This window comes from Castor canadensis, chromosome 15, assembly GCF_047511655.1.
Source record: "Castor canadensis chromosome 15, mCasCan1.hap1v2, whole genome shotgun sequence".
NCBI lineage: Eukaryota > Metazoa > Chordata > Mammalia > Rodentia > Castoridae > Castor > Castor canadensis.
The window spans coordinates 19,350,765-19,362,078 of record NC_133400.1 but is presented as its reverse complement, the minus strand read 5'-3'; the positions used below and the strand labels follow the sequence as shown (position 1 = coordinate 19,362,078).

At 49.0% G+C, this 11,314-nt stretch overlaps 1 pseudogene; it reads left to right on the top strand.

The window, feature by feature from the left end:
• Nucleotides 1-1,464: 1,464 nt before the first annotated feature.
• On the top strand, nt 1,465-9,242 carry LOC109680190 (pyrethroid hydrolase Ces2e-like; annotated as a pseudogene).
• Nucleotides 9,243-11,314: the final 2,072 nt, after the last annotated feature.

The window sequence follows — 11,314 nt, the reverse complement described above, 5'->3', positions numbered from 1 at the left end:
AACCTCCTTCCCCATAGTGCGCATTCTCTTGCTCTCTCTCTCTCTCTCTCTCTTTCTTACTCTCTCTCCCTCTGTGCTGATATACTTCTGAGACTTATTCACTGCATGAATTTATTATGATCTTGGCCATGGTAAAAGTCAATGAGTTGGTGGAGTGGAAGTGGCTGAGCACGAGAGCACCCTGCCCATGAGATGGACAGTAGTCACAGAACTAGGAATGAGGGAGAAACCCTGTTGCTGTCCAGTTAACATGAAGGAGCTAAGAGATGACCCAGTATGGGAGGAGTGGGCATCTTTCAGCCCCCACAGCCCAGCTGTAATTAGGTGAGGAATATTAAGGGCAGGGAGAGCTCTGCCCACACAGGGACTGCAATATTGGATGGGAGACCTTGAATGGACAGAAGGCCTTGATGAATGGGCAAGGTCAAGGAGAAGCAGTGATCCAGGCTCCTGGCCCCTCAGTCCCGGGGAAATGCGGTTGCTGCCACCATGGCTCTGAGAAGGGACAAAAACTGTGCCGGATGGGCTCTGAGTGCCTATGGGGGCAGGAACGCCGAGGTAGTTGTTGGTTTTCAGGGAGCAGGTAGTTGTTGGTTATTGGCTGTCTGAGATTGACTTTAACGATGTTTCTTCTTGGAAGTCAGGCTGGGTGGATGATCTCAGTCCCAGGATGGCAGCCGTACATCCACACAGCCCTCAGGATGCTCAGAATCTCCAGGAGAGGCCCTGACACCCGTGGCTCATCAAAGCTCTACTTAGTTCCTAGTGCCAGAACCAACAGGCTCCCATTTCATGATGTTCCTGTGGATAAGTAACTGTGCACTGGATTGGGTCAGGGGTGATGGGAACCTGCTGAAGTACCACAGTCTCAAGTATATTACAAAAGAAGGGCCAAGGCGGAGTTGGGAAGGGCCTTCAGATTGTGGACTCTAAGAGATAAGGAACTGTTGAAGGGGATGAGTGCAATGCATGCTGATGGTCTGTAGGAGTTCTGCAGATGAAGGATGCAATTACTTAGTTAAAAGGTACTTGCTCAAGCAGTTCCCTTCACCTCATCAAAGGTTGGAGACATTGTCCACCTGTGGGATCCCGAGCAAACACCTCCTCAGAGATGCCCTCCTGGCTTCTCCAATTACAGCCTTTTGCTCCCTCTTTTCACTCCTTATAGTCTACTCACTAGGATTCAGACTGCAGAGACAATGATCATGCAGTGAGTAGCTCTGTGTAGGGGCTTCCAGGTATCTCTGAGTTAAGCAGAAGGCACATTGAAACTTTGGAGGATCTAAAGGGGGCATGGGAAGAGGGGTGGCAGCCATACACTACTTGCTGGCCACTCGTTTCCTGGGACTGATGCCTGTTCACTTGCTACTATCATGCAGCACCCACCTGGCGCTATTCCTACCCCTTCCCTGTCCAAACTCCAGTCAGGATGAAACACTGCGGACACAGTGCGGCGAGTCAACCATGCAGCTAGAACAACTGCCTATGTGGCTGAAAACCGTGGCCTGTGGGCTTCTGCTTCTCCTTCTCCAGGTCCAAGCTGAGACTTCTGCAGGGGATGACAGGGACTAGGGTCAGATCTGCCACACTGTGCAGCTCATGGGAGCTGGGTTTGAGGAAGAGTAAACAAATTTTATTATTTGTGGAACAAGCATGAGGAAAGGGAGAGTCAAGGCCTTAAACCTCTGTCATCCCACGTCTGAGAGAAAATGTCCACCTTTTCAAGGAGAGTTCAGGGGGTGACTTGAATGAGTGATTTCCTGTGTGTCCACCTAGGTTATTGGCCGTGATTCTCTAGGTGTCTGTCACCACTTCTCTAAAGCTTTACCTTGGCTGGAAGGTTTACTGCTCTGGTGGTCAGGAAGAAATAAAGGGTAGAAGACCCCCGGGGTAATTGAAGAACAAAGGGAGTTAACCTTTGTTACCAGATTCTCCAGCAATTAGATAAAGAGGGAAAGAGAGTCAGTTTAATCAATCAGCAGAGTATCCTGGCCAGAAGACAAGCTAGCTATCCAGAAAGGCTTTTCCTTTTCTGGTCCCAGTTACACCTGTGATAAAAATTCAGGTGTGGGAACTTTGTGTCCACCTAACATGTCCAAAAGCCTAGGGTGGTCCTTGAAGCTGAGAGGGTCAGGGCTGGCTGAAGACACATCACTGAATAGGCAGGTGATTGAGGTGGGTTGTGAAGAACTAGGAGGGCAGATCAGAAACCTGGGGTGCGATTTAGAACCTTTTCCTCCTGCATTTGTGGTCAGCACACGATGGTGATAATACATTCATAGTGCTATTTGTCTCTGATTGTGACATCTCCTGGGCCAGAAAAATCCCCTGCCACTCTCCAAATAGGCCCCAGGCAAGGTTACTGGCCCTGAAGGGATTCACAAACCCCTGGTACCACATCTCAAAGCTGAAAGGAGAGACCACTTGGGTTCATTTCATACTATGAACCTGACCTGGACAAAGTAATGACTTTGCTTTCAGAGCAATGGGAATGTGCTCTTTGCGTGCCACGTACTCTCCAGGATCTTATCAGAAGTTCATGCTCTCAGGGCTCGATGCCCAGAATGTATGTGCAACCCTTGACCTCACTCTTCCCTAAATCCCCTGGTGTGGGACCTGAAGATATCTTCCCCCATTTCCCCAATCTAATCTGCCCTAAGAATTCCCCACCCATGGCCACCACTGATGGACTCCTTATCTTACCCATTCCTGGTCAAGATCTGGGAAGTCCCCAGGGCATTCTAGGCAAGACCTCACTGATGACTCCACTTTAAAATGGGATATGGAACAGAGAGCTGGAGGATCATGGTTCAAAACCAGCCCTAGGCAAATAGTTCATAAGACTCTATCTCAACAAAACTCAAAAGAAAACATCTGGTAGAGTTGCTCAAGTGATAGAGTGCCTGCTTGTAAGCTTCATGCACTGAGTTCAGACTGTAATGGCACAAAAAATTACAAATGGCCTAGTATTTGCATGTAACCTGAGCTTGTAGCTTTTGAAAAGCCTCCAGGTTGCATATAGTGACTACTTCAATGTGAATGCTATATACATATTGTTACACTATGTTGTTTAGGGAACATGAACAAAAAGTCTGTGTGTGTCAACACATGCACAGAGTTCTTTGTTAGCTTGTTTTTAATATTTTCAATCTGCAAGATTGAATGAAGCCAGGGATATGAACTCACTGAGATGGAGGTATAGTAACTGGCACTTGTCTACACCACACTCCTGGCTTCTACAGAAGAACAATCAAATTCCCTTGGGCTGTGAACATATTGTGAATTTCATGCTGTTTAGAGCATTCACAAAATTAACTACATCCATTCCCCAAGCCCCAAACACAACCCCTAACCTAAGCCCTAGACACCAATCTGCTGCCCCTCTTAGTGATATAAAATTTTGAACTTTTCATGAAAATAGAATTAAGTAGCGAGTGCTGTGGGAGGGTCAGTGTTAAAAGGAGAAACCATGTGAAGCCAATGTTTGCGGACCAGCGTCTTGACAAGGGCAGACCTGGGAGTAGCAAGGAGGTGGCAACACTCACAGCGTGCATGACATCTCATTGGGCAGGACCAACTCTCATGTGCTTCTCTCCACTCACAGTCAAGAACTCAGCCGGACCCATCAGCACCACTCTCACAGGGCAGGTGCGGGGCAGTCCTCGTCCACGTGAAGGGCACCAATGTGGGGTCCACACCTTCCTGGGAATTCCCTTTGCCAAGCCACCTGTAGGACTGCTGCAGTTTGCGCCCCCTAAGCCTGCTGCACCTTGGAGTGGTGTGAGGGATGGGACCTCCCACCCAGCCATGTAAGCTCTCCCAGGGCCCAGGGAACTTCAGGCCTTTGGGTAGGGCCCCCTGACCTCTGGACTAGGCCTACTGGTTCTTCCATCGGAACTCACAGATGTTTTCCCTCTGCCTTGGGAGGATTCCACATGCATTTTTCCAGTGAATTGGCTAAGGTTGAGAGAGTGGAGCAACCCTGCCAGGCTCAAACTCAGGGCTTGGTACCTGGACATGTGAGCTCCGGGTGCTGTGGTAGGAGCAGAGACACAATTGGGTGTTCCCGGTGTTCTCAGCACCAGGGGAGGTGTCTATGGGAAATGTCCAGGTTGGCTCCATGATTTGTGAGAGCTCCTGGCTCCAGCAACAGATACTGCAGGATCCTAAGCAGGGCAGCAGTGATGCTTCCTTGGAAATCCACTCTCCACAGGAATTGTGCCAACCTGCAGAGCCAGGAGCCATTAGAAAAGGATCTCGTTTATGTGCTTCCAGGTGGAGACTCTGTGGGAGGGTTGATGTTCCTGTTAGTCTACACTTGGGATAAGGATTGTCCTACTTCCCTATGGGAAAGAGGTCCCCAGTCATTCATGCAGTACTTGTGAGTGGTGTGGTGGGTCTTGAGGTGGCTGCTCCCTTGTTCCAGGTAAAAGGAGTGAATGTCAACATTTGCAGTCAATGGATCCTGTAGAGACTGCTAGGAGTCATGATTTCCCATTCTCAGTAGATGTGAGATCCAAGGCCTTCAACAACCTTGAGGCCTCCCTTGAGTCTTGCTCCATTATAGCTCCTCTAGAGCCTGTGGTTTGTACCTTGCTGGGGAGGGACTTCTTCACCTGTGTGTCAGAGAATAAAGAGAGCAGAGTCTAAGGGCTGAGGAGAGCAAATCTAACACCTGGGTCTAAGATTGGCCACTGTACAGTACCTGGAAAAAGTGATTGCCATTTTCACCAGGTGTCTGCAAACTTCTGATATAATGAATACAGACGCTCTGAAGCAGCTGAAGCAGACCCTTCCTCCTGTTTCCATGTCTGCGGACTGCCTGTATCTCAACATCTACTCACCTGCCTATGCCCATGATGGCTCCAACCTGCCTGTGAGTGATATGCCATGGTCACCTAGGGACAGAGGACCTTTATTTACAAGGAGATGGAATGAGCCAAGATCACCTGGCTCCCAATGTAATGTGAACCTGAGGAGAAGTCTCTCACTGCCATGTCCACAAAGTCTTTTCACCCAGAAAGGGAAAGCAACCATAGTATGGGAACACAGAGGCCTGACAACTCCAAGAGGTCAGAGGTCAGAGGCCTTAGCCTTTTTATGAACAGAGGGCTCACTCTAAGAACTTGGGCCGAGAGAACCCATGCAGGTGCCCAAGTGCTCATCTTTGACATCACCCAAGTCCTCAGCCATGGACCATCTACTGTGCCAATGAGGTTAGGTGACATTTCCATTAATGTTAAGTGAGCCACTCAGAGAAACACCATTTTTCTTTTCTCTACACATGTGTAGAGAATAATGGAACCATTTTGCAATCTTGGAGCCATTATTCCAGGATTGGGTTCAAGAGGTGGCCCCAAAATATTTACTGAGTGGTCTTATGTCCCTAATGCATGGTCCAGCTCAAGGAGAACTGAGATAGTTCTTTCTACAGGGGCAGGTGCACAGGCCGACGTGAGCAGTATAGGGAGAGGCCAGAGAGGGTATGGGCTGGGTCAGAACGTGTGATGTCTGTCTTATTTCCTCAGGTGATGGTGTGGATCCACGGAGGTGCACTGGTTGCAGGCATGGCTTCCTCATATGATGCTTCCATACTGGCAGCCACTGAGAATATGGTGGTGGTCGCTATCCAGTACCGCCTGGGTGTCCTGGGCTTCTTCAGGTGAGCCTAGGCCTTGAAAGGAGAGTGGGAAGTCGGTAGGCCCAGTTCAGGCCTGTGACCCTTGTCTCTGCCAATTTTCAGCACTGGAGACCAGCATGCAGGTCAGGTGGCCACCCTTCGTAGGGTCCAGAAGAACATCGCCCATTTCGGGGGCAACCCTGCCAGAGTCACCATTTTGGCAAGTCTGCAGGTGGCACTAGTGTGTCCTCACATGTTGTGTCCCCCATGTCCAAAGGACTCTTCCATGGTGCCATCATGGAGAGTGGGGTGGCTCTGCTGCCAGACCTCATCGCAGCTCCTCTGAGATGGTCTACACAGTGAGTGACCTCAACTACCCTAGCTTACATCTGCCTCCCCCTTTGTCTCCATGGAGGTCCTTTGGAAAACGTCACTGTCCTGTGAATTGATAAAGGGCTCAAAGGTTATAATGCACACCCCCTGCCTCGTAGAGGCTAAGTGTGTTCTCTTGTCAGGAAAGTTGCCACCCTGGGGCCGCTTTCATGAGCAGAAACTTGTAAACAGTTAGGGTGTCCTATGTAGCCCTGACCTCTAAACATCAGGGATGTGGAAACAATTTCACATGTGCAGCAAGCCATACACTGTACCCTGGAGATATCTTGACACATGGAGCATGGTGGAGTCTGGGAAAAACTTTCTCCTGTGTGAAAGGATGAGTCAGCCCTTGCCCTGTTTCCTTACAGATGGTTGCCAAACTGTCTGCCTGTGGGTGGGTAAACTCAGAGGCCCTGGTACACTGCTTGAGAGGCAAGAGTGAAGAGGAGATTCTGGCTATTAACAAGGTCAGGCTGATAGTGTGGGTATGGGGAAAGGGACAATACACAGGGTTTGAGGAGTCAGTCCTTACTACACTGAAATAATGACCTCTCCTCCATGACATGGTTCCCTTAAGCCATGAATGCAAATGGAGACCAAGAGAGACTAAACTATATATAAGATCTTTTTGGATGGGTGTGAGAATCCTGGGGTGAATTTAGAATGGGAAAATTAAATCAAGGGCCTTAGAAAATGTCCTGTGCCTGACCTGGGTCCGTGACCTTGAATGCCCCTTCAGCCTTTCAAGACCATACCTGGATGGTGATGGGGCCTTCCTACCCAGACATCCCCATGAGCTGTTGGTCCCTGCGGATTTTCAACCTGTCCCCAGCATCATAGGTGTCAACACTGATGAATATGGCTTTGTCCTCCCCAATGTAAGTCTCACTTCCAACTCCTGGGACCCTAGGAATCTCATGTAGTGGGGAGGAGGCCTAGCAGTATAGGGCTTCATGGCATTACTTAAAGTCTCCTTCCACACCCAGTACCTGGGCTACACTGAAACCATAAAAGAAATCAACAGAGGAACCTTGCCTGCTATTATGGAGAGCATGACAGCAAACATGGTGAGTGAGGATCCAGGGTTGGATGCCATGGAGAGATATCCCAAGACATCTTGCTGGTGCAGTAAACTCAAGGGATAAAGGATGGGCTTGGACTAATGCTGGGGCTCAAGTGCTTAGAACCCATGACCAAAGCATGGGGCCTGAGGAACCCTAGTACCGCAAGAAAAGATGAAGGATGTGAGTGTTTGTGGTGGGGCCAATCCTCAGCTTGGACCTTGCCCAGTACACCTGGGCCCCATTCCCCCACCCTGAGGCACTTTGCTCCATGTCCTGGGTTCTGCCTATAATGACTCTCCCTGATTCTCCTGGGATAGGACTTGCCTGCTGGTTGTGGTGGTCTCTTGCTGGAAGAGTACATGGGGGACACTGAGGACCGACAGATCCTCGAAGCCAATTTCCATGAGATGGTGGCAGACTTCACATTTGATATACCTGCGCTCCAAGTAGCACATTTTCAGCGTGAGTACATATGTGACTGAGGCCTGACTGACATTGGGGAATCCAGACCTGTGGTCCCAGGTGAGCTCTATGGTGTCCTGGTCCCAATCCATATCCTTATCAGCTCTGAGTGCCACACACTTGATGTTCCACATATCAGCACATTGTCATGGCTAATGTGAGAGAGATTTCACCACATTTTACAGAAGACATACTGAGTCAATAACAGCCAGTGACTCTTCCAAGGCCACACAGCTTGGAAGCCCAAGACCATGACTGAACCAAGGCCTTCCCACTGGGCCTGCTCCAGCCTGGTGCTCCCCTCCTCATCATCCAGATTCCAGACAGCTGTGGTCCTAGATCACACTTCAGTAATGGTGAGGAAGGACAGTTCAAGGTGACAGACCACTACACTCCAATCTGTCTACACCTCTAGGTTCCCTTGCCCCTGTCTACTTCTATGAGTTCCAGCATCAGTCCAGCATTTTCAAGGACATCAGGCGGCCCCACAGGAAGGCTGATCATGGCGATGAGGTGTCTTTTGTCTTTGGATACTTCTTGAACAGCAATAGTGAGTTTTCTTCATTTCCAGGAATTGGGACGACCCTGCTTTGGACCAGATGGGTGATTGTCCTTGCTGTCCACAAGTGGAAAACTGAGGCTCAGAAAGTGACAGAATCACATGTGCACCTACTTATAGCCCCAAAATACCACTTGGGTTACAATCCAAGCTCTCACAGACTCTAGCCTGTGTTCCTTCCACTGTCTTCACCTACCATAGGGTCCCAAATGGGTTTTTGGGGGGTGTTTCAAAGGCATGATTGTTCCTAAAGGATATCCCAGAGTTAGAGGAGAGATGGGGCTTTTAGGTCCGGAATGAGCTCAGGACAGATACAGCTCAAGGTTGGAATGAATAAGCGAAGGGCAAAGGAGAGCCTGGCCCTGAGTGTTAGGGGAGGGAACGGGACTTGGCCTGGGGTCCAGGGTCAGGTTTGGAGGGTGTTGAGGGTGGAGCCTGATGGGGTGCCCTGATATGGTGGCCAGATCTTGACCTGTCCTCCTCTATGCAGCTGACTTCACTGAGGAGGAGGAACTGCTAAGCAGAAGGATGATGAAGTACTGGGCCAATTTTGCTCGGAATGGGTGAGAGCACCCCAACATCCCCCAATCCCTGCATTGGGCTCATCCAGCACTCCCCTTCTCTGGGATGGCCTCATTACTATGAATGCATCCTTAATGATAGGATTGTTCCCTTCCCAACCCACCAGGAGGAGGTGACGATGTGAGTGCCAGTCATTTGGCCCTTGTCCAAGAGACATGAAAGTTGGTCCAGTGTACTATGTCAGTACCAGAGCCTACGTCAGAGAAGAAGGGACAAATAGGCCAATTGGCTGTGTCAGTTTCCAAACACCGGGTCCTTACTTTCCTTTGTCTGGATAGGATGTGACTTTCAGTCTCTACACACCCTTAGCCTGCTGGTTGCTTGGCCGGACCGAGATCTGGGACTGGTATCAGAATGTCCCCAACAAACCCTACTGTGATGTTGTGTCCACAGGAACCCCAACAGTGAGGACCTGCCCCACTGGCCTAGGCTCCATCACGATGAGCAGTACTTGAAGCTGGACATCCAGCCTGCACTGGGCCAGGCCCTGAAGGCCGACAGGCTGCAGTTCTGGACCAAGACCCTACCCCGGAAGATCATGGAGCTTACAGGGCCTAAGAAGAATCATTGAGAGCTGTAGCACACTGTGTCCAGGGAGAGAGTGGGCTTGAGTTCAGATGGCATCAGCCAGAGGTGCCCACACAACCAGGTAGGAGCTGAGGTTGACTCCCACTGTCCGGTAGTCATAAATCCCTGCACTCAGCCTATACTTATAAATAATTCACTGTGTGATGTTCATTGCCACATCGCCCTGAGCCCTCTCTTGTTAGACGTACTCAATAAATGGCCATATGAAAATGTGGATGGATTAGGCCCAATGCATGATCACACTATTCCACACAACACTGGCTCTTGGCCCCTTCCTCTCAGGCTCACCTTGTTCCTCTTCCAGCCTTCCCTCTCCCTATCCTCCCAATCCCCAATTCCATTTAAATAAAGACGCTGCTTTGAGCAATGTTATCCGCATCAGGGGGTCAAAAATCTCATCTGTACCTCGAGAAAAGTCCTGTTTTCTCTCTCATCTGTAAGGGGCCAATAGAAACCCCAGTACTAAAAGCCCTGGGGTTTAGTGAGTTCAGCTGGTACAACAGGATTATCATAAGAAGTACCCAGCACTGTGGGGAGGGTCTGAAATCCAAGCTACTGGGGAGACACACAGGAGGGTTGCAAGCCCAGGAGTTCCAGGTATTCAGAGAAACATTGCAATAACCCCCTGCTTTTCAAAAACAAAGCCACAAATAATCATATGCTGGTTATTTAAAAGGAAGAGCAGCTTGTTCACAGTTTTGGAGACTGAGAATTCCATGGTGAGGGTTAACCAGATTTGGTGTGGAATAAGAGAACTGTCTCTGGAGAAATTATGGCACCTGTGTCCAAACGTGTTGGAAACTATAAATGATGATCCTCATGAGTTCATCACCTCCTAAAGAGGTGCATATCATCTGAATATCATGCAAAGTCCTGAGGACTCTGAATATCATCACATCAGACATTAGGTTTCAACATATGAATGTGAAGTACACAGTCTGTCAGACAACAGTACCTAGAGCTCCCAAATATGAGCCCCAAGGAACCCAACTACTGAAAATGTCCCTAACTATGCTTCTGTAGATTGAATGTCATTTACATTGGCATTGAAACAACCCACTCATTCTTCTATTTCTTTCCTAAAACTGTGACTGTCCCCTAGATTGCAAGGAGCAGGACTGGGCAAGTCCCTTAACCCCTTGAACATTTGCCATCTCAGGGGTACCGCGAAGAGGCGGGTGTGTTTCTCAGTAGCCTGAAGATTGCTCCTATTCTCTGTGGTCTGCACACAGTGTTAGGCCACAAACATGTGATCACTGCACATCTTTGAATTTGTCTGTGGGAAGTGTCCTTGAGGATGGAATGTGGTAGGGGTCAGAAAGGCTAAACGTGTTCAGCAGAAGTGATTTCTATCACCTGGTTCCCTGAGGTCTGTCCATCCCAGGAGGTGTTCTCATGCCTTTCAGAGCTCCCCTGCAAGTTTCTGACCCTCCGAGCATCCCCTAGTCTCTTTGGTTCTCCAGCTGATTATTTTTCATATTTCCATTATTTTTGTTCCTACACTGTTTTTGAACCCCTTCCATTATAAATCTTGTCTTGCATTTTATGTTATATACAAAGATGCCAAATTGTACTCACACTGTTTCTTTGACCTCCCCAAAGCAATTTCCTCTGTGTAATTGAGGCTGTGTCCCTCTTCCTATAGACCTTAGGATCTACCATGTCCTACCTCTAACCAACAAGTCTTCTGGGGCCAGATCACATCCCATTTCTTTCATCCACTGTATTGAAACCCAACTCAGGGCCTCAGGACTTGTTAGGATGAAAGATGAAGATTCCCATGTTGCCTAGTGTACCAGGTAGGTAGCAGACAAGGATAAATGAAGACTGTAGTAAGAAGCTGGACAAAATCAAGAGAAGTGTGAGTGACAGGACTCCTGCACTGTGTCCTGAGACATCACTGAGCTCCTGCTGCACACAAGGCCCTGTGTGGCTGCAGGATTGCCGATGCACAACATGCTTCCAGAGGGGGTTCCCGGGGAACTTCTCGCATTTCAGCAGTTATTTCATTAGACCTTTATTGAGGAAGAATTTACATGTAATTAAATTCACCCATATACCTGC